The sequence below is a fragment of the Schistocerca cancellata genome, unplaced genomic scaffold, assembly GCF_023864275.1.
Source record: "Schistocerca cancellata isolate TAMUIC-IGC-003103 unplaced genomic scaffold, iqSchCanc2.1 HiC_scaffold_638, whole genome shotgun sequence".
NCBI lineage: Eukaryota > Metazoa > Arthropoda > Insecta > Orthoptera > Acrididae > Schistocerca > Schistocerca cancellata.
Window position 1 is genome coordinate 114539 of NW_026046649.1, and position 22879 is coordinate 137417.

General features: G+C 51.8%; 36 non-coding genes across 36 annotated transcripts; 30 read left to right on the forward strand and 6 right to left on the reverse strand.

The window, feature by feature from the left end:
- Positions 1 to 156: 156 nt before the first annotated feature.
- On the reverse strand, positions 157 to 228 carry Trnag-ucc (transfer RNA glycine (anticodon UCC)). The gene has a single exon. It is a non-coding gene; the product is annotated as a tRNA-Gly (tRNA).
- Positions 229 to 1043: 815 nt separating this feature from the next.
- On the forward strand, positions 1044 to 1116 carry Trnam-cau (transfer RNA methionine (anticodon CAU)). The gene has a single exon. It is a non-coding gene; the product is annotated as a tRNA-Met (tRNA).
- Positions 1117 to 1438: 322 nt separating this feature from the next.
- On the forward strand, positions 1439 to 1510 carry Trnae-uuc (transfer RNA glutamic acid (anticodon UUC)). The gene has a single exon. It is a non-coding gene; the product is annotated as a tRNA-Glu (tRNA).
- Positions 1511 to 1806: 296 nt separating this feature from the next.
- On the forward strand, positions 1807 to 1879 carry Trnak-uuu (transfer RNA lysine (anticodon UUU)). The gene has a single exon. It is a non-coding gene; the product is annotated as a tRNA-Lys (tRNA).
- Positions 1880 to 2018: 139 nt separating this feature from the next.
- On the forward strand, positions 2019 to 2100 carry Trnas-aga (transfer RNA serine (anticodon AGA)). The gene has a single exon. It is a non-coding gene; the product is annotated as a tRNA-Ser (tRNA).
- Positions 2101 to 2376: 276 nt separating this feature from the next.
- On the reverse strand, positions 2377 to 2448 carry Trnag-ucc (transfer RNA glycine (anticodon UCC)). Its single transcript has one exon. It is a non-coding gene; the product is annotated as a tRNA-Gly (tRNA).
- An 815-nt stretch (positions 2449 to 3263) lies between these two features.
- Trnam-cau (transfer RNA methionine (anticodon CAU)) lies at positions 3264 to 3336 on the forward strand. The gene has a single exon. It is a non-coding gene; the product is annotated as a tRNA-Met (tRNA).
- A 322-nt stretch (positions 3337 to 3658) lies between these two features.
- Trnae-uuc (transfer RNA glutamic acid (anticodon UUC)) lies at positions 3659 to 3730 on the forward strand. The gene has a single exon. It is a non-coding gene; the product is annotated as a tRNA-Glu (tRNA).
- A 296-nt stretch (positions 3731 to 4026) lies between these two features.
- Positions 4027 to 4099, forward strand: Trnak-uuu (transfer RNA lysine (anticodon UUU)). Its single transcript has one exon. It is a non-coding gene; the product is annotated as a tRNA-Lys (tRNA).
- A 139-nt stretch (positions 4100 to 4238) lies between these two features.
- On the forward strand, positions 4239 to 4320 carry Trnas-aga (transfer RNA serine (anticodon AGA)). Its single transcript has one exon. It is a non-coding gene; the product is annotated as a tRNA-Ser (tRNA).
- A 276-nt stretch (positions 4321 to 4596) lies between these two features.
- Positions 4597 to 4668, reverse strand: Trnag-ucc (transfer RNA glycine (anticodon UCC)). Its single transcript has one exon. It is a non-coding gene; the product is annotated as a tRNA-Gly (tRNA).
- Positions 4669 to 5483: 815 nt separating this feature from the next.
- On the forward strand, positions 5484 to 5556 carry Trnam-cau (transfer RNA methionine (anticodon CAU)). The gene has a single exon. It is a non-coding gene; the product is annotated as a tRNA-Met (tRNA).
- Positions 5557 to 5878: 322 nt separating this feature from the next.
- On the forward strand, positions 5879 to 5950 carry Trnae-uuc (transfer RNA glutamic acid (anticodon UUC)). The gene has a single exon. It is a non-coding gene; the product is annotated as a tRNA-Glu (tRNA).
- A 5852-nt stretch (positions 5951 to 11802) lies between these two features.
- Positions 11803 to 11884, forward strand: Trnas-aga (transfer RNA serine (anticodon AGA)). Its single transcript has one exon. It is a non-coding gene; the product is annotated as a tRNA-Ser (tRNA).
- Positions 11885 to 12160: 276 nt separating this feature from the next.
- Trnag-ucc (transfer RNA glycine (anticodon UCC)) lies at positions 12161 to 12232 on the reverse strand. Its single transcript has one exon. It is a non-coding gene; the product is annotated as a tRNA-Gly (tRNA).
- An 815-nt stretch (positions 12233 to 13047) lies between these two features.
- On the forward strand, positions 13048 to 13120 carry Trnam-cau (transfer RNA methionine (anticodon CAU)). The gene has a single exon. It is a non-coding gene; the product is annotated as a tRNA-Met (tRNA).
- A 322-nt stretch (positions 13121 to 13442) lies between these two features.
- On the forward strand, positions 13443 to 13514 carry Trnae-uuc (transfer RNA glutamic acid (anticodon UUC)). Its single transcript has one exon. It is a non-coding gene; the product is annotated as a tRNA-Glu (tRNA).
- A 290-nt stretch (positions 13515 to 13804) lies between these two features.
- Trnak-uuu (transfer RNA lysine (anticodon UUU)) lies at positions 13805 to 13883 on the forward strand. The gene has a single exon. It is a non-coding gene; the product is annotated as a tRNA-Lys (tRNA).
- Positions 13884 to 14022: 139 nt separating this feature from the next.
- Positions 14023 to 14104, forward strand: Trnas-aga (transfer RNA serine (anticodon AGA)). The gene has a single exon. It is a non-coding gene; the product is annotated as a tRNA-Ser (tRNA).
- A 1163-nt stretch (positions 14105 to 15267) lies between these two features.
- Trnam-cau (transfer RNA methionine (anticodon CAU)) lies at positions 15268 to 15340 on the forward strand. The gene has a single exon. It is a non-coding gene; the product is annotated as a tRNA-Met (tRNA).
- A 322-nt stretch (positions 15341 to 15662) lies between these two features.
- On the forward strand, positions 15663 to 15734 carry Trnae-uuc (transfer RNA glutamic acid (anticodon UUC)). The gene has a single exon. It is a non-coding gene; the product is annotated as a tRNA-Glu (tRNA).
- Positions 15735 to 16024: 290 nt separating this feature from the next.
- Positions 16025 to 16103, forward strand: Trnak-uuu (transfer RNA lysine (anticodon UUU)). The gene has a single exon. It is a non-coding gene; the product is annotated as a tRNA-Lys (tRNA).
- A 139-nt stretch (positions 16104 to 16242) lies between these two features.
- On the forward strand, positions 16243 to 16324 carry Trnas-aga (transfer RNA serine (anticodon AGA)). Its single transcript has one exon. It is a non-coding gene; the product is annotated as a tRNA-Ser (tRNA).
- A 1163-nt stretch (positions 16325 to 17487) lies between these two features.
- Trnam-cau (transfer RNA methionine (anticodon CAU)) lies at positions 17488 to 17560 on the forward strand. The gene has a single exon. It is a non-coding gene; the product is annotated as a tRNA-Met (tRNA).
- Positions 17561 to 17882: 322 nt separating this feature from the next.
- Positions 17883 to 17954, forward strand: Trnae-uuc (transfer RNA glutamic acid (anticodon UUC)). Its single transcript has one exon. It is a non-coding gene; the product is annotated as a tRNA-Glu (tRNA).
- A 296-nt stretch (positions 17955 to 18250) lies between these two features.
- Trnak-uuu (transfer RNA lysine (anticodon UUU)) lies at positions 18251 to 18323 on the forward strand. The gene has a single exon. It is a non-coding gene; the product is annotated as a tRNA-Lys (tRNA).
- Positions 18324 to 18462: 139 nt separating this feature from the next.
- Trnas-aga (transfer RNA serine (anticodon AGA)) lies at positions 18463 to 18544 on the forward strand. Its single transcript has one exon. It is a non-coding gene; the product is annotated as a tRNA-Ser (tRNA).
- Positions 18545 to 18820: 276 nt separating this feature from the next.
- Positions 18821 to 18892, reverse strand: Trnag-ucc (transfer RNA glycine (anticodon UCC)). Its single transcript has one exon. It is a non-coding gene; the product is annotated as a tRNA-Gly (tRNA).
- Positions 18893 to 19707: 815 nt separating this feature from the next.
- Trnam-cau (transfer RNA methionine (anticodon CAU)) lies at positions 19708 to 19780 on the forward strand. Its single transcript has one exon. It is a non-coding gene; the product is annotated as a tRNA-Met (tRNA).
- A 322-nt stretch (positions 19781 to 20102) lies between these two features.
- Trnae-uuc (transfer RNA glutamic acid (anticodon UUC)) lies at positions 20103 to 20174 on the forward strand. The gene has a single exon. It is a non-coding gene; the product is annotated as a tRNA-Glu (tRNA).
- Positions 20175 to 20470: 296 nt separating this feature from the next.
- Trnak-uuu (transfer RNA lysine (anticodon UUU)) lies at positions 20471 to 20543 on the forward strand. Its single transcript has one exon. It is a non-coding gene; the product is annotated as a tRNA-Lys (tRNA).
- A 139-nt stretch (positions 20544 to 20682) lies between these two features.
- Positions 20683 to 20764, forward strand: Trnas-aga (transfer RNA serine (anticodon AGA)). The gene has a single exon. It is a non-coding gene; the product is annotated as a tRNA-Ser (tRNA).
- Positions 20765 to 21040: 276 nt separating this feature from the next.
- On the reverse strand, positions 21041 to 21112 carry Trnag-ucc (transfer RNA glycine (anticodon UCC)). The gene has a single exon. It is a non-coding gene; the product is annotated as a tRNA-Gly (tRNA).
- An 815-nt stretch (positions 21113 to 21927) lies between these two features.
- On the forward strand, positions 21928 to 22000 carry Trnam-cau (transfer RNA methionine (anticodon CAU)). Its single transcript has one exon. It is a non-coding gene; the product is annotated as a tRNA-Met (tRNA).
- A 322-nt stretch (positions 22001 to 22322) lies between these two features.
- On the forward strand, positions 22323 to 22394 carry Trnae-uuc (transfer RNA glutamic acid (anticodon UUC)). The gene has a single exon. It is a non-coding gene; the product is annotated as a tRNA-Glu (tRNA).
- A 296-nt stretch (positions 22395 to 22690) lies between these two features.
- On the forward strand, positions 22691 to 22763 carry Trnak-uuu (transfer RNA lysine (anticodon UUU)). The gene has a single exon. It is a non-coding gene; the product is annotated as a tRNA-Lys (tRNA).
- The last annotated feature ends 116 nt before the right edge of the window (positions 22764 to 22879 follow it).

Genomic DNA, 22879 nt, shown 5'->3' on the forward strand with positions numbered 1-22879 from the left:
AGGGCGAATTCCAAGCGTCAGCTTTCGCGTCAGCCGAGCAAAGTCGGGACAAGTCGGGACATACTACAGGATGGCCTGCGTGGAGCGACGACGGAAAGAAAACGTTAATTCAACAGCACGTGGCTCACATACTCATACGCATAGATTTGCGCCCGTTGCGGTGGCCGGGAATCGAACGCGGCTCAACTGCTCGGAAGGCAACTATGCTCACCATTACACTACCACCGCACAGCCGCTGCTCGCAACGCCGCGCTGTGTCGGCTTCCCGCCCGCCGGCAGTGGCCCACGGTGATAGTAGCTGTAGGCGCTTTACGAGGTAGGAGGGTGCATTCGGGCAGCGCCTCCACGCACGCTGCGTCTTTGGGCAAGGCTCGTCGCCGCGGCCGCAACGTTACTCACACAATAGTGACGAGCGGTCGCTTTGAGGCAGTGTAGTGGGGGACTCCGCGTGTGTAGCACTTTTTTCGGTTGTATCCGACGTCGCTGGGTGGCAATCCCACTTTCCCTGCAGACAGCTGCTCGGGAATATGCTCGGGAAGCACGGACGTCATCGGACGTCCGCCCCCAACAAATGCAACTAACAAAATGAGAACAACAACTAAAAAAGTGGTAGGTTGTTCGACTACCACGCGGGCGGCCCGGCTTCGATTCCCGGCCGATGCATCGTTTTGCTGTTCTCGCTATAGTGCTGCCGCGCCGATTGCTCGCTTGAGGTGCGCCAGCCTCAGGAATGTATAGCAGGATTCGCTGTGAGAAGAACCAAACATGCAGCACGCAAGAGACCCTACTTGGACGGCCGCGTGCTGTTACTGAACTCCAGCGTCGGCCTGGCCCTACAGGCCGCTGTGTTCAGGTGCCGCAAGGGCGATGTACTATAACCTCAGGCAGTGCTGCTTTCCGTCGTTAAAAAAGCTGCGGCAGCAGTTTACTCTAGCAAGTCGGGAAAGCACGCGTAGCGACACAACAGATTCCTGAGAAAGCGCAAACTGTCTATCTCTAATATGTGAGACTTACCAAGATTCCTGGGATGATGGTTGCAACGAGCCTCGGTAGCGCAGTAGGTAGCGCGTAAGTCTCATAATCTTAAGGTCGTGAGTTCGATCCTCACCCGGGGCATTTAATTTGCTGTACATCACGGCTGAATTAACGGCGTTGCTATTGCTAGTGAACGAACTTAATTGTCGTTTGTTATCCACAAGGAGTCCACGCCTCAGCGTCACAATGTTTACTTCCCATTATGGCAAGGTACAACTTTGATCATTCTCCTCCCCTGTTATGAGTGAAATATGATGCAAACAGCAATGAATAGACAGTTTCGAGCTGTGCGCCATGCCAGTCTGCACGCGCAAAAATGCTCGCAAACAGAGAACAACACTGAGTCCGGATTCAGCACGAAATGCGAGAGGAGAGGGAGTAAATCTCACGTTTCTCGAGCAAATCCGGTGTGGTCTAGTGGCTAGGATACCTGGCTTTCACCCAGGAGGCCCGGGTTCGATTCCCGGTACCGGAAGGGAAGTTTTTGCGCACACGACCCTCCATCTTTTGGCCTTCCAACCTTCGTTTGTCGCCCTCCTTCCGGAGCTTCAACCGAACGTAATTGGGGGAAGCAGGCACAGGATGCAATTACTGTCAGCACCGGGATAAAGGGAGAAGAGGCACTGGTCCGCTGTTGGGGTGCTACCAGCGTCAGTGGGAAGTCGGTGAAGTCGCCAGTTGCGCCAGAAGCCAGCAATTACCGTAGTACGCCTACACACGCGTTCCAGTTATTCACATTGCTTGCAGTCGCTCCATGCACAACAAGCGTGAGCCCGGATAGCTCAGTCGGTAGAGCATTAGGCTTTTAACCTAAGGGTCCAGGGTTCGAATCCCTGTTCGTGCGAAGATTTTAACGCTTCCGTAATGGCTCGTCTCGTAGCGCTGGTAGCCCTGCCGTAATCAGTGCACCGAGTTCGTTTCCTGTCAACATTCTGCGCAGACCGGTTGCATTTTTCACGATTCGAGGGAAGCTTTAGCTACGAGCAGTCGTGGCCGAGTGGTTAAGGCGTCTGACTAGAAATCAGATTCCCTCTGGGAGCGTAGGTTCGAGTCCTACCGACTGCGTCGGTTTTTTTATTTTTTGTTTCAGAAGAGAGAGCAGAAAATTTCGCAGTTTGCCTGTCGTTCTGGTACCTCGCTACACCTCACCTCTCACAGTCGTTTATAGCGCCTGTCCTTTTGATAAGGGCGAATTCCAAGCGTCAGCTTTCGCGTCAGCCGAGCAAAGTCGGGACAAGTCGGGACATACTACAGGATGGCCTGCGTGGAGCGACGACGGAAAGAAAACGTTAATTCAACAGCACGTGGCTCACATACTCATACGCATAGATTTGCGCCCGTTGCGGTGGCCGGGAATCGAACGCGGCTCAACTGCTCGGAAGGCAACTATGCTCACCATTACACTACCACCGCACAGCCGCTGCTCGCAACGCCGCGCTGTGTCGGCTTCCCGCCCGCCGGCAGTGGCCCACGGTGATAGTAGCTGTAGGCGCTTTACGAGGTAGGAGGGTGCATTCGGGCAGCGCCTCCACGCACGCTGCGTCTTTGGGCAAGGCTCGTCGCCGCGGCCGCAACGTTACTCACACAATAGTGACGAGCGGTCGCTTTGAGGCAGTGTAGTGGGGGACTCCGCGTGTGTAGCACTTTTTTCGGTTGTATCCGACGTCGCTGGGTGGCAATCCCACTTTCCCTGCAGACAGCTGCTCGGGAATATGCTCGGGAAGCACGGACGTCATCGGACGTCCGCCCCCAACAAATGCAACTAACAAAATGAGAACAACAACTAAAAAAGTGGTAGGTTGTTCGACTACCACGCGGGCGGCCCGGCTTCGATTCCCGGCCGATGCATCGTTTTGCTGTTCTCGCTATAGTGCTGCCGCGCCGATTGCTCGCTTGAGGTGCGCCAGCCTCAGGAATGTATAGCAGGATTCGCTGTGAGAAGAACCAAACATGCAGCACGCAAGAGACCCTACTTGGACGGCCGCGTGCTGTTACTGAACTCCAGCGTCGGCCTGGCCCTACAGGCCGCTGTGTTCAGGTGCCGCAAGGGCGATGTACTATAACCTCAGGCAGTGCTGCTTTCCGTCGTTAAAAAAGCTGCGGCAGCAGTTTACTCTAGCAAGTCGGGAAAGCACGCGTAGCGACACAACAGATTCCTGAGAAAGCGCAAACTGTCTATCTCTAATATGTGAGACTTACCAAGATTCCTGGGATGATGGTTGCAACGAGCCTCGGTAGCGCAGTAGGTAGCGCGTAAGTCTCATAATCTTAAGGTCGTGAGTTCGATCCTCACCCGGGGCATTTAATTTGCTGTACATCACGGCTGAATTAACGGCGTTGCTATTGCTAGTGAACGAACTTAATTGTCGTTTGTTATCCACAAGGAGTCCACGCCTCAGCGTCACAATGTTTACTTCCCATTATGGCAAGGTACAACTTTGATCATTCTCCTCCCCTGTTATGAGTGAAATATGATGCAAACAGCAATGAATAGACAGTTTCGAGCTGTGCGCCATGCCAGTCTGCACGCGCAAAAATGCTCGCAAACAGAGAACAACACTGAGTCCGGATTCAGCACGAAATGCGAGAGGAGAGGGAGTAAATCTCACGTTTCTCGAGCAAATCCGGTGTGGTCTAGTGGCTAGGATACCTGGCTTTCACCCAGGAGGCCCGGGTTCGATTCTCGGTACCGGAAGGGAAGTTTTTGCGCACACGACCCTCCATCTTTTGGCCTTCCAACCTTCGTTTGTCGCCCTCCTTCCGGAGCTTCAACCGAACGTAATTGGGGGAAGCAGGCACAGGATGCAATTACTGTCAGCACCGGGATAAAGGGAGAAGAGGCACTGGTCCGCTGTTGGGGTGCTACCAGCGTCAGTGGGAAGTCGGTGAAGTCGCCAGTTGCGCCAGAAGCCAGCAATTACCGTAGTACGCCTACACACGCGTTCCAGTTATTCACATTGCTTGCAGTCGCTCCATGCACAACAAGCGTGAGCCCGGATAGCTCAGTCGGTAGAGCATTAGGCTTTTAACCTAAGGGTCCAGGGTTCGAATCCCTGTTCGTGCGAAGATTTTAACGCTTCCGTAATGGCTCGTCTCGTAGCGCTGGTAGCCCTGCCGTAATCAGTGCACCGAGTTCGTTTCCTGTCAACATTCTGCGCAGACCGGTTGCATTTTTCACGATTCGAGGGAAGCTTTAGCTACGAGCAGTCGTGGCCGAGTGGTTAAGGCGTCTGACTAGAAATCAGATTCCCTCTGGGAGCGTAGGTTCGAGTCCTACCGACTGCGTCGGTTTTTTTATTTTTTGTTTCAGAAGAGAGAGCAGAAAATTTCGCAGTTTGCCTGTCGTTCTGGTACCTCGCTACACCTCACCTCTCACAGTCGTTTATAGCGCCTGTCCTTTTGATAAGGGCGAATTCCAAGCGTCAGCTTTCGCGTCAGCCGAGCAAAGTCGGGACAAGTCGGGACATACTACAGGATGGCCTGCGTGGAGCGACGACGGAAAGAAAACGTTAATTCAACAGCACGTGGCTCACATACTCATACGCATAGATTTGCGCCCGTTGCGGTGGCCGGGAATCGAACGCGGCTCAACTGCTCGGAAGGCAACTATGCTCACCATTACACTACCACCGCACAGCCGCTGCTCGCAACGCCGCGCTGTGTCGGCTTCCCGCCCGCCGGCAGTGGCCCACGGTGATAGTAGCTGTAGGCGCTTTACGAGGTAGGAGGGTGCATTCGGGCAGCGCCTCCACGCACGCTGCGTCTTTGGGCAAGGCTCGTCGCCGCGGCCGCAACGTTACTCACACAATAGTGACGAGCGGTCGCTTTGAGGCAGTGTAGTGGGGGACTCCGCGTGTGTAGCACTTTTTTCGGTTGTATCCGACGTCGCTGGGTGGCAATCCCACTTTCCCTGCAGACAGCTGCTCGGGAATATGCTCGGGAAGCACGGACGTCATCGGACGTCCGCCCCCAACAAATGCAACTAACAAAATGAGAACAACAACTAAAAAAGTGGTAGGTTGTTCGACTACCACGCGGGCGGCCCGGCTTCGATTCCCGGCCGATGCATCGTTTTGCTGTTCTCGCTATAGTGCTGCCGCGCCGATTGCTCGCTTGAGGTGCGCCAGCCTCAGGAATGTATAGCAGGATTCGCTGTGAGAAGAACCAAACATGCAGCACGCAAGAGACCCTACTTGGACGGCCGCGTGCTGTTACTGAACTCCAGCGTCGGCCTGGCCCTACAGGCCGCTGTGTTCAGGTGCCGCAAGGGCGATGTACTATAACCTCAGGCAGTGCTGCTTTCCGTCGTTAAAAAAGCTGCGGCAGCAGTTTACTCTAGCAAGTCGGGAAAGCACGCGTAGCGACACAACAGATTCCTGAGAAAGCGCAAACTGTCTATCTCTAATATGTGAGACTTACCAAGATTCCTGGGATGATGGTTGCAACGAGCCTCGGTAGCGCAGTAGGTAGCGCGTAAGTCTCATAATCTTAAGGTCGTGAGTTCGATCCTCACCCGGGGCATTTAATTTGCTGTACATCACGGCTGAATTAACGGCGTTGCTATTGCTAGTGAACGAACTTAATTGTCGTTTGTTATCCACAAGGAGTCCACGCCTCAGCGTCACAATGTTTACTTCCCATTATGGCAAGGTACAACTTTGATCATTCTCCTCCCCTGTTATGAGTGAAATATGATGCAAACAGCAATGAATAGACAGTTTCGAGCTGTGCGCCATGCCAGTCTGCACGCGCAAAAATGCTCGCAAACAGAGAACAACACTGAGTCCGGATTCAGCACGAAATGCGAGAGGAGAGGGAGTAAATCTCACGTTTCTCGAGCAAATCCGGTGTGGTCTAGTGGCTAGGATACCTGGCTTTCACCCAGGAGGCCCGGGTTCGATTCCCGGTACCGGAAGGGAAGTTTTTGCGCACACGACCCTCCATCTTTTGGCCTTCCAACCTTCGTTTGTCGCCCTCCTTCCGGAGCTTCAACCGAACGTAATCGGGGGAAGCAGGCACAGGATGCAATTACTGTCAGCACCGGGATAAAGGGAGAAGAGGCACTGGTCCGCTGTTGGGGTGCTACCAGCGTCAGTGGGAAGTCGGTGAAGTCGCCAGTTGCGCCAGAAGCCAGCAATTACCGTAGTACGCCTACACACGCGTTCCAGTTATTCACATTGCTTGCAGTCGTAATTCCGGCTTTCGCTGTCGCCGCGGTCGGACGTGCTAGCTGGTTGCTCCGCGTCGCCGGTGTCGTTGCCAGTGTTTACTGTTTGCCGTTGTGTGTTTCTGTGTTCCGAGTGATTCACGTGCATTGTATTTTTTTTTTTTTTTTTTTGTGGTCGTCCTTTTCGTCAGCAACTTGCCGATCTTGTACGGGATTCGGACTTGACCGGATTCCATACAGCTGCAGCGCCATGTCTACCACCATCCGGAAAAACACCCTGGTTTTTGGCTTTGACAAGGATACCCGCCGAGTTCAACCGACCGCCCTCGAGATTCACGACTGGCTAACCGAGGTAATAGGCATCACTTCTGATTCTGTGCACACCACCCAGCTAGATTCTGATCGTTATTGCGTGTTTGTCAAGTTTCTCAGTCCAGTAGCAGTTGATCGACTTATTGAAAAAATCGGCAAACAAGTCCCTTTTGTTCATCGCGACGGCACCACTAGTATGGTTACTGTAACACGTGCCGATACATCGATTCAGACAGTTAGAGTACTTAACTTGCCCATAGAGATTGACAATGCTAAAATTAAAGATGCACTATCTAAGTTTGGTGAGGTTAAAGAAATTGTCAACGAAAAGTGGTCGTCTCGCTACAAATTACAATGTTTCAATGGGATTAGATCTGTGGACATGGAAGTAAAAATGAACATTCCTTCTCACATCACGGTTGACGGTTATAAGGCTCACATTATATATTCTGGTCAAGCCCCCACCTGCCATATCTGCAATGAAATAGGCCATCTTCGCCAGGATTGCCCCCGCCGAGTTTTTGTCTTAAAAAATAATCTCCAGCCGCGGCGTAGATTAACACTTAACGAGGTAATGGCAGTAGATACTTCTGGTTCTTCTGCAGACCCTGATGTTGATGCTCCCCAGGCAACTACCTCCGAGACCCCGCCCATAACTGCTGATGCGTTTCCACCACTCGTAGGACGGCAAACTGCTGCGCCAGTTTGTCTTGAAAGTGAATCTCAGCAAAAGAAAAGGCCGCTGGAACGTAGTGATGAGCAGTCAGATGAGGAAGTATCTCCCGCGACTCCTGCGGCCGGGAAACCAAAACCATCAACCGCGGAGGATTTAGTACCAGATGATGTTATGCGGGTCGATTTTGAAGCTAGTGCGGATGGACTTGAGGGGATGCCGAATTCTGAGACGCCGGGTCATGAACAGGAACCTCCAATTTTGAGTGCCGTGCCCGAAGGACAACAACCGCTACAACGCGCACACAGTGAGGAAGTGTTGTGTCAACAACGCGCTACAGCTGACGCCCGACAACAAGTTTCGGGCGGAAGTAAACAGGTGCAAGTGTTTACCAACCTGCCAGCTGCCGGCGGCAGTGCTGCGACAACGACACGACCGCGTCTCAAAGAATCCACAAAAACTTCGGGACCTCAAAACGCCCCACGACGAAGGCTCAATCCACAGCCAAATCTCTCCGCTCCTCGCAACAAGGGAACTTCCACTTCCTCGCAAGCGGATGTAGTACCCCGAAATGTTAGTTATGAAATTGTGAGGGAACGATCCGGTGATGACAACAGCAAAGAACTCGGCGAAGCCCATCCTCCACAGTAGTAATTTCGTTGGTACAAGGCTTGTTCCATGCTGTCGCCTACGGTTGCAAAGCTTCTTTGTGTTTTTTCTGTCCTTTTCTCCGGTTATGGTTCACAGCATTCACTGTGTCGTTTTTGCTACAATCGGCTTATGATTCGTAGTGTATCACTTGTTATCGTTTTTTATTTCGCTTCTTGATCCACTAATCCTCTCATGGCTGCTTACATTATACCTTTGTTAATTCCGCAGCCGGCACTCTTGAGCTCGATGCCATCGTTTTATTATACTTTTACATCTCATTACCTATATGCTACAGGCCTATACTATCACCTCCCTTAATATCAATAGGATTACGTCAGAGTTAAAACTTGCTTTATTAAAACAATTTTTGTTTGACTCTGGTACAGATATTGCCCTTTTACAAGAGGTTGCAACATGGCAAATTAACATTCCCGGCTATGTTGCAATAATCAATTTCGCTCCTGAATTCAGTGCTGGCACAGCGATTTTAGTTAGGGAAGGAATACCTATAACCGATGTCGAAAAGTTAGACTCTGGACGGGGCATAGGCGTGAATATCATGGGCGTCAGTGTAATCAATCTGTATGCACCATCTGGAAGTACACGGCGCGCTGACAGATCGAAGTTTTTTAAGGAGGATATCATTTACTTACTGCGGAGAGACTCGCCAAACTTGATCATTGCCGGCGATTTTAATTGTGTATTGCACCATAAAGATCAATCCCCCAATTTTAATTATTCCCCTGAATTAAACTTTCTTGTTTCTCAAATGAAACTGAGGGACGCGTGGGAAGTTAAGTATCCCACGCTTGTGAAATACACGCACATTTCACATAATTCCAGTAGCAGGATTGATAGAATCTATATGTCAAGTCACATAGTGCGGAATTTGTTACAAGTGGAAATCACTCCAGTCAGCTTCTCTGATCACTGTAGTGTGAGCGCCTGCATAAACTTAGACCGGCAACCAACTCACTGGTTTAGGAATCAGTGGAGCATGAATGTCGGCCTTTTACCAGACGACGAGCTCGAGGTCGAATTAAAGACAGCTTGGGAATTTTGCTTGCGCTCTGTACACAACTTTCCGAGTGTTTTGGAGTGGTGGACCCGCAAGGCGAAGCCCAAATTACGGAAAGTAATTATATCTTATAGTATAGAGAGATCTCGGGCAGTTCGCCGTACAATGGAATTTTACTACATGGTCTTAAGGGATTTGTATGATCAGGCAGATGGCTCAGACAGGCGCCTGTCCGACATCAAGAAAATTAAAGCGACATTATTAAGCTTAAAGAGAAAACAACTGGAGGGTCTTAAACTTAAGTCAAAAGCCAGATCCGTTAGCGAGGACGAAACGGCTGCGTTATATCATCTGATTAAACATCGCAAGAACCGACGACGGATATTCATGGACGAACTTAAATTAGAAAACGGTACTGTCCTCACTGTGCAAAACGAGATCATCAGAGAAATCCACAGGTATTACAGTGCCCTGTATGAGGCAGAAGCAACGCAAGAGGACGATTTGGATGACTTATTTGCGTTTACAACCTCCACAATTACTGCCGACGACAACGCCAGCTTATTTTCAGCTTTTAGTCCAGATGAAGTCCTTGAAATAATTCGCGGCTCCCCTAAAAGTAAATCGCCGGGCCCTGATGGCCTTCCGGTCGAATTCTATCAACGATATTGGAGTATCATAGGTGATAAGTTGACACAAGCCGTTAACGACGTACTGCGGGGAAAGTTTGTACCATCAGAACTTAAAGAATGTAAAATCGTGTTGATTCCTAAAAATAAGGGATGTAAAAAGATTAACAACTTCCGGCCGATTTCTCTTCTTAACTCAGATTATAAGATTATTGCGAGAGCTTTAAACAATCGAATGATGCCGTTGACCGCAAACATAATTGGGCAACAGCAAACTTGTGCTTATAGGCGATCAATATTTCAGACTACAGCACAATATAGAGATATCGTCGCTCTGTCGTCTGCCAGCACCATTAATTGCGGCCTCCTTTTTCTCGATTTTTATAAAGCATTTGATAATGTCAGCCATAAATACCTCTTCGAAACAATGCGGAAGATGGGCTTCGGGCATGACTCCATCGCTGTCGTGCGCAATATGATAACTGGTCTGACTGCCACGATCTCCGTTAACTGCCAGCTCACAAGACCAATTACCATCGCAAGGGGTGTCCCCCAAGGAAGCCCCCTTTCCATGTTGCTCTTTGTCATCTCCCTAGAACCATTGCTGCGGCTGGTACATGAGCACATGACGGGCATAACGATCGCCGGGAAGAAAACTGCAGTTGGGGCATATGCTGATGATGTCGGCATCGTCGTGAGGAACAGGGATGATGTGATTGTACTGGAGGCAGACCTCAGGCGATATTGTTCCGCTTCTGGCGCAAAAATGAACGAAACTAAAAGCAAATTTCTACGTATAAGGGGACTTGACGATGTCGGCCTAGAATGGGCTACCCATGTTACGGAACACAAATCTCTTGGGACGATACTGACGGTCCCTCCACAAAGGATGATAACGGCAAATTGGCGGGATGTCTTGTTCAAAGTCAAGGGTGCTTTAATAGATAACGTTTATCGCAGTATGGACCAAATTCAGAGGGTTAAATTTATAAATACATGTATCCTGTCGCGAGCATATTATGTGGCACAGGTCTTTCCAATCCCCACAGTCATAGCCAAACAGATAATGAGCCAGTTGACCAATTTTCTGTGGCGGGGGGAAATATTTCGAGTTGACGTGAAGACTGTGACCCTCGACCCTCTGCATGGCGGTCTGGGTCTGACCGATCTGAACGCCAAAGCAATGGCTTTGTACATTAAACGGATGACATCATTAATCCAAAACTACTCTGACACCCTTACGGCAAGGTTGTTTGAGGCAGTCGCGCCGAAAAGCGTAGAACCGCCCATCAATGTGCAGACGATCGACTACCAGCTCTCCCACATCCGCACATATTATCTGGAAAAGAGCTACTTGAGCGAGGTCCTTCTCCAACATCGACCTTTAACTGCCAAGGACATTCTGGAGCACAGGAAACAATATGAGGGCAAGAACAAAATTGAACAAAAGCACACTGGAGTCAATTGGGATGTTCTGTGGGCGAACATCAGCAGCAGTGTACTTCCGTCTTTGGTCAGGTCGACATGGTATAAAACGGTTAACAACATTATCAGCACAAATGAGCGCCTGCATGCGATTGGGCTAAGCGACACAGCCCATTGTCCAGATTGTCACCAAGTGGATACTGTTCCCCACAGATATACTTGCAGTCACCGCATGCGCAATTGGCAATGGGTTCGTCAAAAAGTCGCCCTTATAACTCGGACTTCTGAAAATAACATCGACACGAACTTACTGCACAGACCAGACGTCAAATATTTTCCACCAACTAAAAATAATGCTGTCATGTGGCTGTTGGGCCAATATACAAGTCATGTCTTCAATCGGCTGACGGGCGAAGATTACAGCGAGTTTCAGTTACACATGGAAACGGAATATACTAAAATTAGAAACTATGCGGATCACCGTCGCAAGTACGGTAATATGCTTCATATTGCATTCACTAGAACAGGAATTGGATAGCTGTTCGAGCTCTGAAACCTTCACCCGTTTATGTATCAACCAAATGATCTGGCTCCAGTCCCATATTGATGCTTTTCCAATATATATAAATAAATAAATAAATAAATACATCAATAAAAAAAAAAAAAAAAAATAAAAAAAAAAAAAGATAGCTCAGTCGGTAGAGCATTAGGCTTTTAACCTAAGGGTCCAGGGTTCGAATCCCTGTTCGTGCGAAGATTTTAACGCTTCCGTAATGGCTCGTCTCGTAGCGCTGGTAGCCCTGCCGTAATCAGTGCACCGAGTTCGTTTCCTGTCAACATTCTGCGCAGACCGGTTGCATTTTTCACGATTCGAGGGAAGCTTTAGCTACGAGCAGTCGTGGCCGAGTGGTTAAGGCGTCTGACTAGAAATCAGATTCCCTCTGGGAGCGTAGGTTCGAGTCCTACCGACTGCGTCGGTTTTTTTATTTTTTGTTTCAGAAGAGAGAGCAGAAAATTTCGCAGTTTGCCTGTCGTTCTGGTACCTCGCTACACCTCACCTCTCACAGTCGTTTATAGCGCCTGTCCTTTTGATAAGGGCGAATTCCAAGCGTCAGCTTTCGCGTCAGCCGAGCAAAGTCGGGACAAGTCGGGACATACTACAGGATGGCCTGCGTGGAGCGACGACGGAAAGAAAACGTTAATTCAACAGCACGTGGCTCACATACTCATACGCATAGATTTGCGCCCGTTGCGGTGGCCGGGAATCGAACGCGGCTCAACTGCTCGGAAGGCAACTATGCTCACCATTACACTACCACCGCACAGCCGCTGCTCGCAACGCCGCGCTGTGTCGGCTTCCCGCCCGCCGGCAGTGGCCCACGGTGATAGTAGCTGTAGGCGCTTTACGAGGTAGGAGGGTGCATTCGGGCAGCGCCTCCACGCACGCTGCGTCTTTGGGCAAGGCTCGTCGCCGCGGCCGCAACGTTACTCACACAATAGTGACGAGCGGTCGCTTTGAGGCAGTGTAGTGGGGGACTCCGCGTGTGTAGCACTTTTTTCGGTTGTATCCGACGTCGCTGGGTGGCAATCCCACTTTCCCTGCAGACAGCTGCTCGGGAATATGCTCGGGAAGCACGGACGTCATCGGACGTCCGCCCCCAACAAATGCAACTAACAAAATGAGAACAACAACTAAAAAAGTGGTAGGTTGTTCGACTACCACGCGGGCGGCCCGGCTTCGATTCCCGGCCGATGCATCGTTTTGCTGTTCTCGCTATAGTGCTGCCGCGCCGATTGCTCGCTTGAGGTGCGCCAGCCTCAGGAATGTATAGCAGGATTCGCTGTGAGAAGAACCAAACATGCAGCACGCAAGAGACCCTACTTGGACGGCCGCGTGCTGTTACTGAACTCCAGCGTCGGCCTGGCCCTACAGGCCGCTGTGTTCAGGTGCCGCAAGGGCGATGTACTATAACCTCAGGCAGTGCTGCTTTCCGTCGTTAAAAAAGCTGCGGCAGCAGTTTACTCTAGCAAGTCGGGAAAGCACGCGTAGCGACACAACAGATTCCTGAGAAAGCGCAAACTGTCTATCTCTAATATGTGAGACTTACCAAGATTCCTGGGATGATGGTTGCAACGAGCCTCGGTAGCGCAGTAGGTAGCGCGTAAGTCTCATAATCTTAAGGTCGTGAGTTCGATCCTCACCCGGGGCATTTAATTTGCTGTACATCACGGCTGAATTAACGGCGTTGCTATTGCTAGTGAACGAACTTAATTGTCGTTTGTTATCCACAAGGAGTCCACGCCTCAGCGTCACAATGTTTACTTCCCATTATGGCAAGGTACAACTTTGATCATTCTCCTCCCCTGTTATGAGTGAAATATGATGCAAACAGCAATGAATAGACAGTTTCGAGCTGTGCGCCATGCCAGTCTGCACGCGCAAAAATGCTCGCAAACAGAGAACAACACTGAGTCCGGATTCAGCACGAAATGCGAGAGGAGAGGGAGTAAATCTCACGTTTCTCGAGCAAATCCGGTGTGGTCTAGTGGCTAGGATACCTGGCTTTCACCCAGGAGGCCCGGGTTCGATTCCCGGTACCGGAAGGGAAGTTTTTGCGCACACGACCCTCCATCTTTTGGCCTTCCAACCTTCGTTTGTCGCCCTCCTTCCGGAGCTTCAACCGAACGTAATCGGGGGAAGCAGGCACAGGATGCAATTACTGTCAGCACCGGGATAAAGGGAGAAGAGGCACTGGTCCGCTGTTGGGGTGCTACCAGCGTCAGTGGGAAGTCGGTGAAGTCGCCAGTTGCGCCAGAAGCCAGCAATTACCGTAGTACGCCTACACACGCGTTCCAGTTATTCACATTGCTTGCAGTCGCTCCATGCACAACAAGCGTGAACCCGGATAGCTCAGTCGGTAGAGCATTAGGCTTTTAACCTAAGGGTCCAGGGTTCGAATCCCTGTTCGTGCGAAGATTTTAACGCTTCCGTAATGGCTCGTCTCGTAGCGCTGGTAGCCCTGCCGTAATCAGTGCACCGAGTTCGTTTCCTGTCAACATTCTGCGCAGACCGGTTGCATTTTTCACGATTCGAGGGAAGCTTTAGCTACGAGCAGTCGTGGCCGAGTGGTTAAGGCGTCTGACTAGAAATCAGATTCCCTCTGGGAGCGTAGGTTCGAGTCCTACCGACTGCGTCGGTTTTTTTATTTTTTGTTTCAGAAGAGAGAGCAGAAAATTTCGCAGTTTGCCTGTCGTTCTGGTACCTCGCTACACCTCACCTCTCACAGTCGTTTATAGCGCCTGTCCTTTTGATAAGGGCGAATTCCAAGCGTCAGCTTTCGCGTCAGCCGAGCAAAGTCGGGACAAGTCGGGACATACTACAGGATGGCCTGCGTGGAGCGACGACGGAAAGAAAACGTTAATTCAACAGCACGTGGCTCACATACTCATACGCATAGATTTGCGCCCGTTGCGGTGGCCAGGAATCGAACGCGGCTCAACTGCTCGGAAGGCAACTATGCTCACCATTACACCACCACCGCACAGCCGCTGCTCGCAACGCCGCGCTGTGTCGGCTTCCCGCCCGCCGGCAGTGGCCCACGGTGATAGTAGCTGTAGGCGCTTTACGAGGTAGGAGGGTGCATTCGGGCAGCGCCTCCACGCACGCTGCGTCTTTGGGCAAGGCTCGTCGCCGCGGCCGCAACGTTACTCACACAATAGTGACGAGCGGTCGCTTTGAGGCAGTGTAGTGGGGGACTCCGCGTGTGTAGCACTTTTTTCGGTTGTATCCGACGTCGCTGGGTGGCAATCCCACTTTCCCTGCAGACAGCTGCTCGGGAATATGCTCGGGAAGCACGGACGTCATCGGACGTCCGCCCCCAACAAATGCAACTAACAAAATGAGAACAACAACTAAAAAAGTGGTAGGTTGTTCGACTACCACGCGGGCGGCCCGGCTTCGATTCCCGGCCGATGCATCGTTTTGCTGTTCTCGCTATAGTGCTGCCGCGCCGATTGCTCGCTTGAGGTGCGCCAGCCTCAGGAATGTATAGCAGGATTCGCTGTGAGAAGAACCAAACATGCAGCACGCAAGAGACCCTACTTGGACGGCCGCGTGCTGTTACTGAACTCCAGCGTCGGCCTGGCCCTACAGGCCGCTGTGTTCAGGTGCCGCAAGGGCGATGTACTATAACCTCAGGCAGTGCTGCTTTCCGTCGTTAAAAAAGCTGCGGCAGCAGTTTACTCTAGCAAGTCGGGAAAGCACGCGTAGCGACACAACAGATTCCTGAGAAAGCGCAAACTGTCTATCTCTAATATGTGAGACTTACCAAGATTCCTGGGATGATGGTTGCAACGAGCCTCGGTAGCGCAGTAGGTAGCGCGTAAGTCTCATAATCTTAAGGTCGTGAGTTCGATCCTCACCCAGGGCATTTAATTTGCTGTACATCACGGCTGAATTAACGGCGTTGCTATTGCTAGTGAACGAACTTAATTGTCGTTTGTTATCCACAAGGAGTCCACGCCTCAGCGTCACAATGTTTACTTCCCATTATGGCAAGGTACAACTTTGATCATTCTCCTCCCCTGTTATGAGTGAAATATGATGCAAACAGCAATGAATAGACAGTTTCGAGCTGTGCGCCATGCCAGTCTGCACGCGCAAAAATGCTCGCAAACAGAGAACAACACTGAGTCCGGATTCAGCACGAAATGCGAGAGGAGAGGGAGTAAATCTCACGTTTCTCGAGCAAATCCGGTGTGGTCTAGTGGCTAGGATACCTGGCTTTCACCCAGGAGGCCCGGGTTCGATTCCCGGTACCGGAAGGGAAGTTTTTGCGCACACGACCCTCCATCTTTTGGCCTTCCAACCTTCGTTTGTCGCCCTCCTTCCGGAGCTTCAACCGAACGTAATCGGGGGAAGCAGGCACAGGATGCAATTACTGTCAGCACCGGGATAAAGGGAGAAGAGGCACTGGTCCGCTGTTGGGGTGCTACCAGCGTCAGTGGGAAGTCGGTGAAGTCGCCAGTTGCGCCAGAAGCCAGCAATTACCGTAGTACGCCTACACACGCGTTCCAGTTATTCACATTGCTTGCAGTCGCTCCATGCACAACAAGCGTGAACCCGGATAGCTCAGTCGGTAGAGCATTAGGCTTTTAACCTAAGGGTCCAGGGTTCGAATCCCTGTTCGTGCGAAGATTTTAACGCTTCCGTAATGGCTCGTCTCGTAGCGCTGGTAGCCCTGCCGTAATCAGTGCACCGAGTTCGTTTCCTGTCAACATTCTGCGCAGACCGGTTGCATTTTTCACGATTCGAGGGAAGCTTTAGCTACGAGCAGTCGTGGCCGAGTGGTTAAGGCGTCTGACTAGAAATCAGATTCCCTCTGGGAGCGTAGGTTCGAGTCCTACCGACTGCGTCGGTTTTTTTATTTTTTGTTTCAGAAGAGAGAGCAGAAAATTTCGCAGTTTGCCTGTCGTTCTGGTACCTCGCTACACCTCACCTCTCACAGTCGTTTATAGCGCCTGTCCTTTTGATAAGGGCGAATTCCAAGCGTCAGCTTTCGCGTCAGCCGAGCAAAGTCGGGACAAGTCGGGACATACTACAGGATGGCCTGCGTGGAGCGACGACGGAAAGAAAACGTTAATTCAACAGCACGTGGCTCACATACTCATACGCATAGATTTGCGCCCGTTGCGGTGGCCAGGAATCGAACGCGGCTCAACTGCTCGGAAGGCAACTATGCTCACCATTACACCACCACCGCACAGCCGCTGCTCGCAACGCCGCGCTGTGTCGGCTTCCCGCCCGCCGGCAGTGGCCCACGGTGATAGTAGCTGTAGGCGCTTTACGAGGTAGGAGGGTGCATTCGGGCAGCGCCTCCACGCACGCTGCGTCTTTGGGCAAGGCTCGTCGCCGCGGCCGCAACGTTACTCACACAATAGTGACGAGCGGTCGCTTTGAGGCAGTGTAGTGGGGGACTCCGCGTGTGTAGCACTTTTTTCGGTTGTATCCGACGTCGCTGGGTGGCAATCCCACTTTCCCTGCAGACAGCTGCTCGGGAATATGCTCGGGAAGCACGGACGTCATCGGACGTCCGCCCCCAACAAATGCAACTAACAAAATGAGAACAACAACTAAAAAAGTGGTAGGTTGTTCGACTACCACGCGGGCGGCCCGGCTTCGATTCCCGGCCGATGCATCGTTTTGCTGTTCTCGCTATAGTGCTGCCGCGCCGATTGCTCGCTTGAGGTGCGCCAGCCTCAGGAATGTATAGCAGGATTCGCTGTGAGAAGAACCAAACATGCAGCACGCAAGAGACCCTACTTGGACGGCCGCGTGCTGTTACTGAACTCCAGCGTCGGCCTGGCCCTACAGGCCGCTGTGTTCAGGTGCCGCAAGGGCGATGTACTATAACCTCAGGCAGTGCTGCTTTCCGTCGTTAAAAAAGCTGCGGCAGCAGTTTACTCTAGCAAGTCGGGAAAGCACGCGTAGCGACACAACAGATTCCTGAGAAAGCGCAAACTGTCTATCTCTAATATGTGAGACTTACCAAGATTCCTGGGATGATGGTTGCAACGAGCCTCGGTAGCGCAGTAGGTAGCGCGTAAGTCTCATAATCTTAAGGTCGTGAGTTCGATCCTCACCCAGGGCATTTAATTTGCTGTACATCACGGCTGAATTAACGGCGTTGCTATTGCTAGTGAACGAACTTAATTGTCGTTTGTTATCCACAAGGAGTCCACGCCTCAGCGTCACAATGTTTACTTCCCATTATGGCAAGGTACAACTTTGATCATTCTCCTCCCCTGTTATGAGTGAAATATGATGCAAACAGCAATGAATAGACAGTTTCGAGCTGTGCGCCATGCCAGTCTGCACGCGCAAAAATGCTCGCAAACAGAGAACAACACTGAGTCCGGATTCAGCACGAAATGCGAGAGGAGAGGGAGTAAATCTCACGTTTCTCGAGCAAATCCGGTGTGGTCTAGTGGCTAGGATACCTGGCTTTCACCCAGGAGGCCCGGGTTCGATTCCCGGTACCGGAAGGGAAGTTTTTGCGCACACGACCCTCCATCTTTTGGCCTTCCAACCTTCGTTTGTCGCCCTCCTTCCGGAGCTTCAACCGAACGTAATCGGGGGAAGCAGGCACAGGATGCAATTACTGTCAGCACCGGGATAAAGGGAGAAGAGGCACTGGTCCGCTGTTGGGGTGCTACCAGCGTCAGTGGGAAGTCGGTGAAGTCGCCAGTTGCGCCAGAAGCCAGCAATTACCGTAGTACGCCTACACACGCGTTCCAGTTATTCACATTGCTTGCAGTCGCTCCATGCACAACAAGCGTGAGCCCGGATAGCTCAGTCGGTAGAGCATTAGGCTTTTAACCTAAGGGTCCAGGGTTCGAATCCCTGTTCGTGCGAAGATTTTAACGCTTCCGTAATGGCTCGTCTCGTAGCGCTGGTAGCCCTGCCGTAATCAGTGCACCGAGTTCGTTTCCTGTCAACATTCTGCGCAGACCGGTTGCATTTTTCACGATTCGAGGGAAGCTTTAGCTACGAGCAGTCGTGGCCGAGTGGTTAAGGCGTCTGACTAGAAATCAGATTCCCTCTGGGAGCGTAGGTTCGAGTCCTACCGACTGCGTCGGTTTTTTTATTTTTTGTTTCAGAAGAGAGAGCAGAAAATTTCGCAGTTTGCCTGTCGTTCTGGTACCTCGCTACACCTCACCTCTCACAGTCGTTTATAGCGCCTGTCCTTTTGATAAGGGCGAATTCCAAGCGTCAGCTTTCGCGTCAGCCGAGCAAAGTCGGGACAAGTCGGGACATACTACAGGATGGCCTGCGTGGAGCGACGACGGAAAGAAAACGTTAATTCAACAGCACGTGGCTCACATACTCATACGCATAGATTTGCGCCCGTTGCGGTGGCCGGGAATCGAACGCGGCTCAACTGCTCGGAAGGCAACTATGCTCACCATTACACTACCACCGCACAGCCGCTGCTCGCAACGCCGCGCTGTGTCGGCTTCCCGCCCGCCGGCAGTGGCCCACGGTGATAGTAGCTGTAGGCGCTTTACGAGGTAGGAGGGTGCATTCGGGCAGCGCCTCCACGCACGCTGCGTCTTTGGGCAAGGCTCGTCGCCGCGGCCGCAACGTTACTCACACAATAGTGACGAGCGGTCGCTTTGAGGCAGTGTAGTGGGGGACTCCGCGTGTGTAGCACTTTTTTCGGTTGTATCCGACGTCGCTGGGTGGCAATCCCACTTTCCCTGCAGACAGCTGCTCGGGAATATGCTCGGGAAGCACGGACGTCATCGGACGTCCGCCCCCAACAAATGCAACTAACAAAATGAGAACAACAACTAAAAAAGTGGTAGGTTGTTCGACTACCACGCGGGCGGCCCGGCTTCGATTCCCGGCCGATGCATCGTTTTGCTGTTCTCGCTATAGTGCTGCCGCGCCGATTGCTCGCTTGAGGTGCGCCAGCCTCAGGAATGTATAGCAGGATTCGCTGTGAGAAGAACCAAACATGCAGCACGCAAGAGACCCTACTTGGACGGCCGCGTGCTGTTACTGAACTCCAGCGTCGGCCTGGCCCTACAGGCCGCTGTGTTCAGGTGCCGCAAGGGCGATGTACTATAACCTCAGGCAGTGCTGCTTTCCGTCGTTAAAAAAGCTGCGGCAGCAGTTTACTCTAGCAAGTCGGGAAAGCACGCGTAGCGACACAACAGATTCCTGAGAAAGCGCAAACTGTCTATCTCTAATATGTGAGACTTACCAAGATTCCTGGGATGATGGTTGCAACGAGCCTCGGTAGCGCAGTAGGTAGCGCGTAAGTCTCATAATCTTAAGGTCGTGAGTTCGATCCTCACCCGGGGCATTTAATTTGCTGTACATCACGGCTGAATTAACGGCGTTGCTATTGCTAGTGAACGAACTTAATTGTCGTTTGTTATCCACAAGGAGTCCACGCCTCAGCGTCACAATGTTTACTTCCCATTATGGCAAGGTACAACTTTGATCATTCTCCTCCCCTGTTATGAGTGAAATATGATGCAAACAGCAATGAATAGACAGTTTCGAGCTGTGCGCCATGCCAGTCTGCACGCGCAAAAATGCTCGCAAACAGAGAACAACACTGAGTCCGGATTCAGCACGAAATGCGAGAGGAGAGGGAGTAAATCTCACGTTTCTCGAGCAAATCCGGTGTGGTCTAGTGGCTAGGATACCTGGCTTTCACCCAGGAGGCCCGGGTTCGATTCCCGGTACCGGAAGGGAAGTTTTTGCGCACACGACCCTCCATCTTTTGGCCTTCCAACCTTCGTTTGTCGCCCTCCTTCCGGAGCTTCAACCGAACGTAATCGGGGGAAGCAGGCACAGGATGCAATTACTGTCAGCACCGGGATAAAGGGAGAAGAGGCACTGGTCCGCTGTTGGGGTGCTACCAGCGTCAGTGGGAAGTCGGTGAAGTCGCCAGTTGCGCCAGAAGCCAGCAATTACCGTAGTACGCCTACACACGCGTTCCAGTTATTCACATTGCTTGCAGTCGCTCCATGCACAACAAGCGTGAGCCCGGATAGCTCAGTCGGTAGAGCATTAGGCTTTTAACCTAAGGGTCCAGGGTTCGAATCCCTGTTCGTGCGAAGATTTTAACGCTTCCGTAATGGCTCGTCTCGTAGCGCTGGTAGCCCTGCCGTAATCAGTGCACCGAGTTCGTTTCCTGTCAACATTCTGCGCAGACCGGTTGCATTTTTCACGATTCGAGGGAAGCTTTAGCTACGAGCAGTCGTGGCCGAGTGGTTAAGGCGTCTGACTAGAAATCAGATTCCCTCTGGGAGCGTAGGTTCGAGTCCTACCGACTGCGTCGGTTTTTTTATTTTTTGTTTCAGAAGAGAGAGCAGAAAATTTCGCAGTTTGCCTGTCGTTCTGGTACCTCGCTACACCTCACCTCTCACAGTCGTTTATAGCGCCTGTCCTTTTGATAAGGGCGAATTCCAAGCGTCAGCTTTCGCGTCAGCCGAGCAAAGTCGGGACAAGTCGGGACATACTACAGGATGGCCTGCGTGGAGCGACGACGGAAAGAAAACGTTAATTCAACAGCACGTGGCTCACATACTCATACGCATAGATTTGCGCCCGTTGCGGTGGCCGGGAATCGAACGCGGCTCAACTGCTCGGAAGGCAACTATGCTCACCATTACACTACCACCGCACAGCCGCTGCTCGCAACGCCGCGCTGTGTCGGCTTCCCGCCCGCCGGCAGTGGCCCACGGTGATAGTAGCTGTAGGCGCTTTACGAGGTAGGAGGGTGCATTCGGGCAGCGCCTCCACGCACGCTGCGTCTTTGGGCAAGGCTCGTCGCCGCGGCCGCAACGTTACTCACACAATAGTGACGAGCGGTCGCTTTGAGGCAGTGTAGTGGGGGACTCCGCGTGTGTAGCACTTTTTTCGGTTGTATCCGACGTCGCTGGGTGGCAATCCCACTTTCCCTGCAGACAGCTGCTCGGGAATATGCTCGGGAAGCACGGACGTCATCGGACGTCCGCCCCCAACAAATGCAACTAACAAAATGAGAACAACAACTAAAAAAGTGGTAGGTTGTTCGACTACCACGCGGGCGGCCCGGCTTCGATTCCCGGCCGATGCATCGTTTTGCTGTTCTCGCTATAGTGCTGCCGCGCCGATTGCTCGCTTGAGGTGCGCCAGCCTCAGGAATGTATAGCAGGATTCGCTGTGAGAAGAACCAAACATGCAGCACGCAAGAGACCCTACTTGGACGGCCGCGTGCTGTTACTGAACTCCAGCGTCGGCCTGGCCCTACAGGCCGCTGTGTTCAGGTGCCGCAAGGGCGATGTACTATAACCTCAGGCAGTGCTGCTTTCCGTCGTTAAAAAAGCTGCGGCAGCAGTTTACTCTAGCAAGTCGGGAAAGCACGCGTAGCGACACAACAGATTCCTGAGAAAGCGCAAACTGTCTATCTCTAATATGTGAGACTTACCAAGATTCCTGGGATGATGGTTGCAACGAGCCTCGGTAGCGCAGTAGGTAGCGCGTAAGTCTCATAATCTTAAGGTCGTGAGTTCGATCCTCACCCGGGGCATTTAATTTGCTGTACATCACGGCTGAATTAACGGCGTTGCTATTGCTAGTGAACGAACTTAATTGTCGTTTGTTATCCACAAGGAGTCCACGCCTCAGCGTCACAATGTTTACTTCCCATTATGGCAAGGTACAACTTTGATCATTCTCCTCCCCTGTTATGAGTGAAATATGATGCAAACAGCAATGAATAGACAGTTTCGAGCTGTGCGCCATGCCAGTCTGCACGCGCAAAAATGCTCGCAAACAGAGAACAACACTGAGTCCGGATTCAGCACGAAATGCGAGAGGAGAGGGAGTAAATCTCACGTTTCTCGAGCAAATCCGGTGTGGTCTAGTGGCTAGGATACCTGGCTTTCACCCAGGAGGCCCGGGTTCGATTCCCGGTACCGGAAGGGAAGTTTTTGCGCACACGACCCTCCATCTTTTGGCCTTCCAACCTTCGTTTGTCGCCCTCCTTCCGGAGCTTCAACCGAACGTAATTGGGGGAAGCAGGCACAGGATGCAATTACTGTCAGCACCGGGATAAAGGGAGAAGAGGCACTGGTCCGCTGTTGGGGTGCTACCAGCGTCAGTGGGAAGTCGGTGAAGTCGCCAGTTGCGCCAGAAGCCAGCAATTACCGTAGTACGCCTACACACGCGTTCCAGTTATTCACATTGCTTGCAGTCGCTCCATGCACAACAAGCGTGAGCCCGGATAGCTCAGTCGGTAGAGCATTAGGCTTTTAACCTAAGGGTCCAGGGTTCGAATCCCTGTTCGTGCGAAGATTTTAACGCTTCCGTAATGGCTCGTCTCGTAGCGCTGGTAGCCCTGCCGTAATCAGTGCACCGAGTTCGTTTCCTGTCAACATTCTGCGCAGACCGGTTGCATTTTTCACGA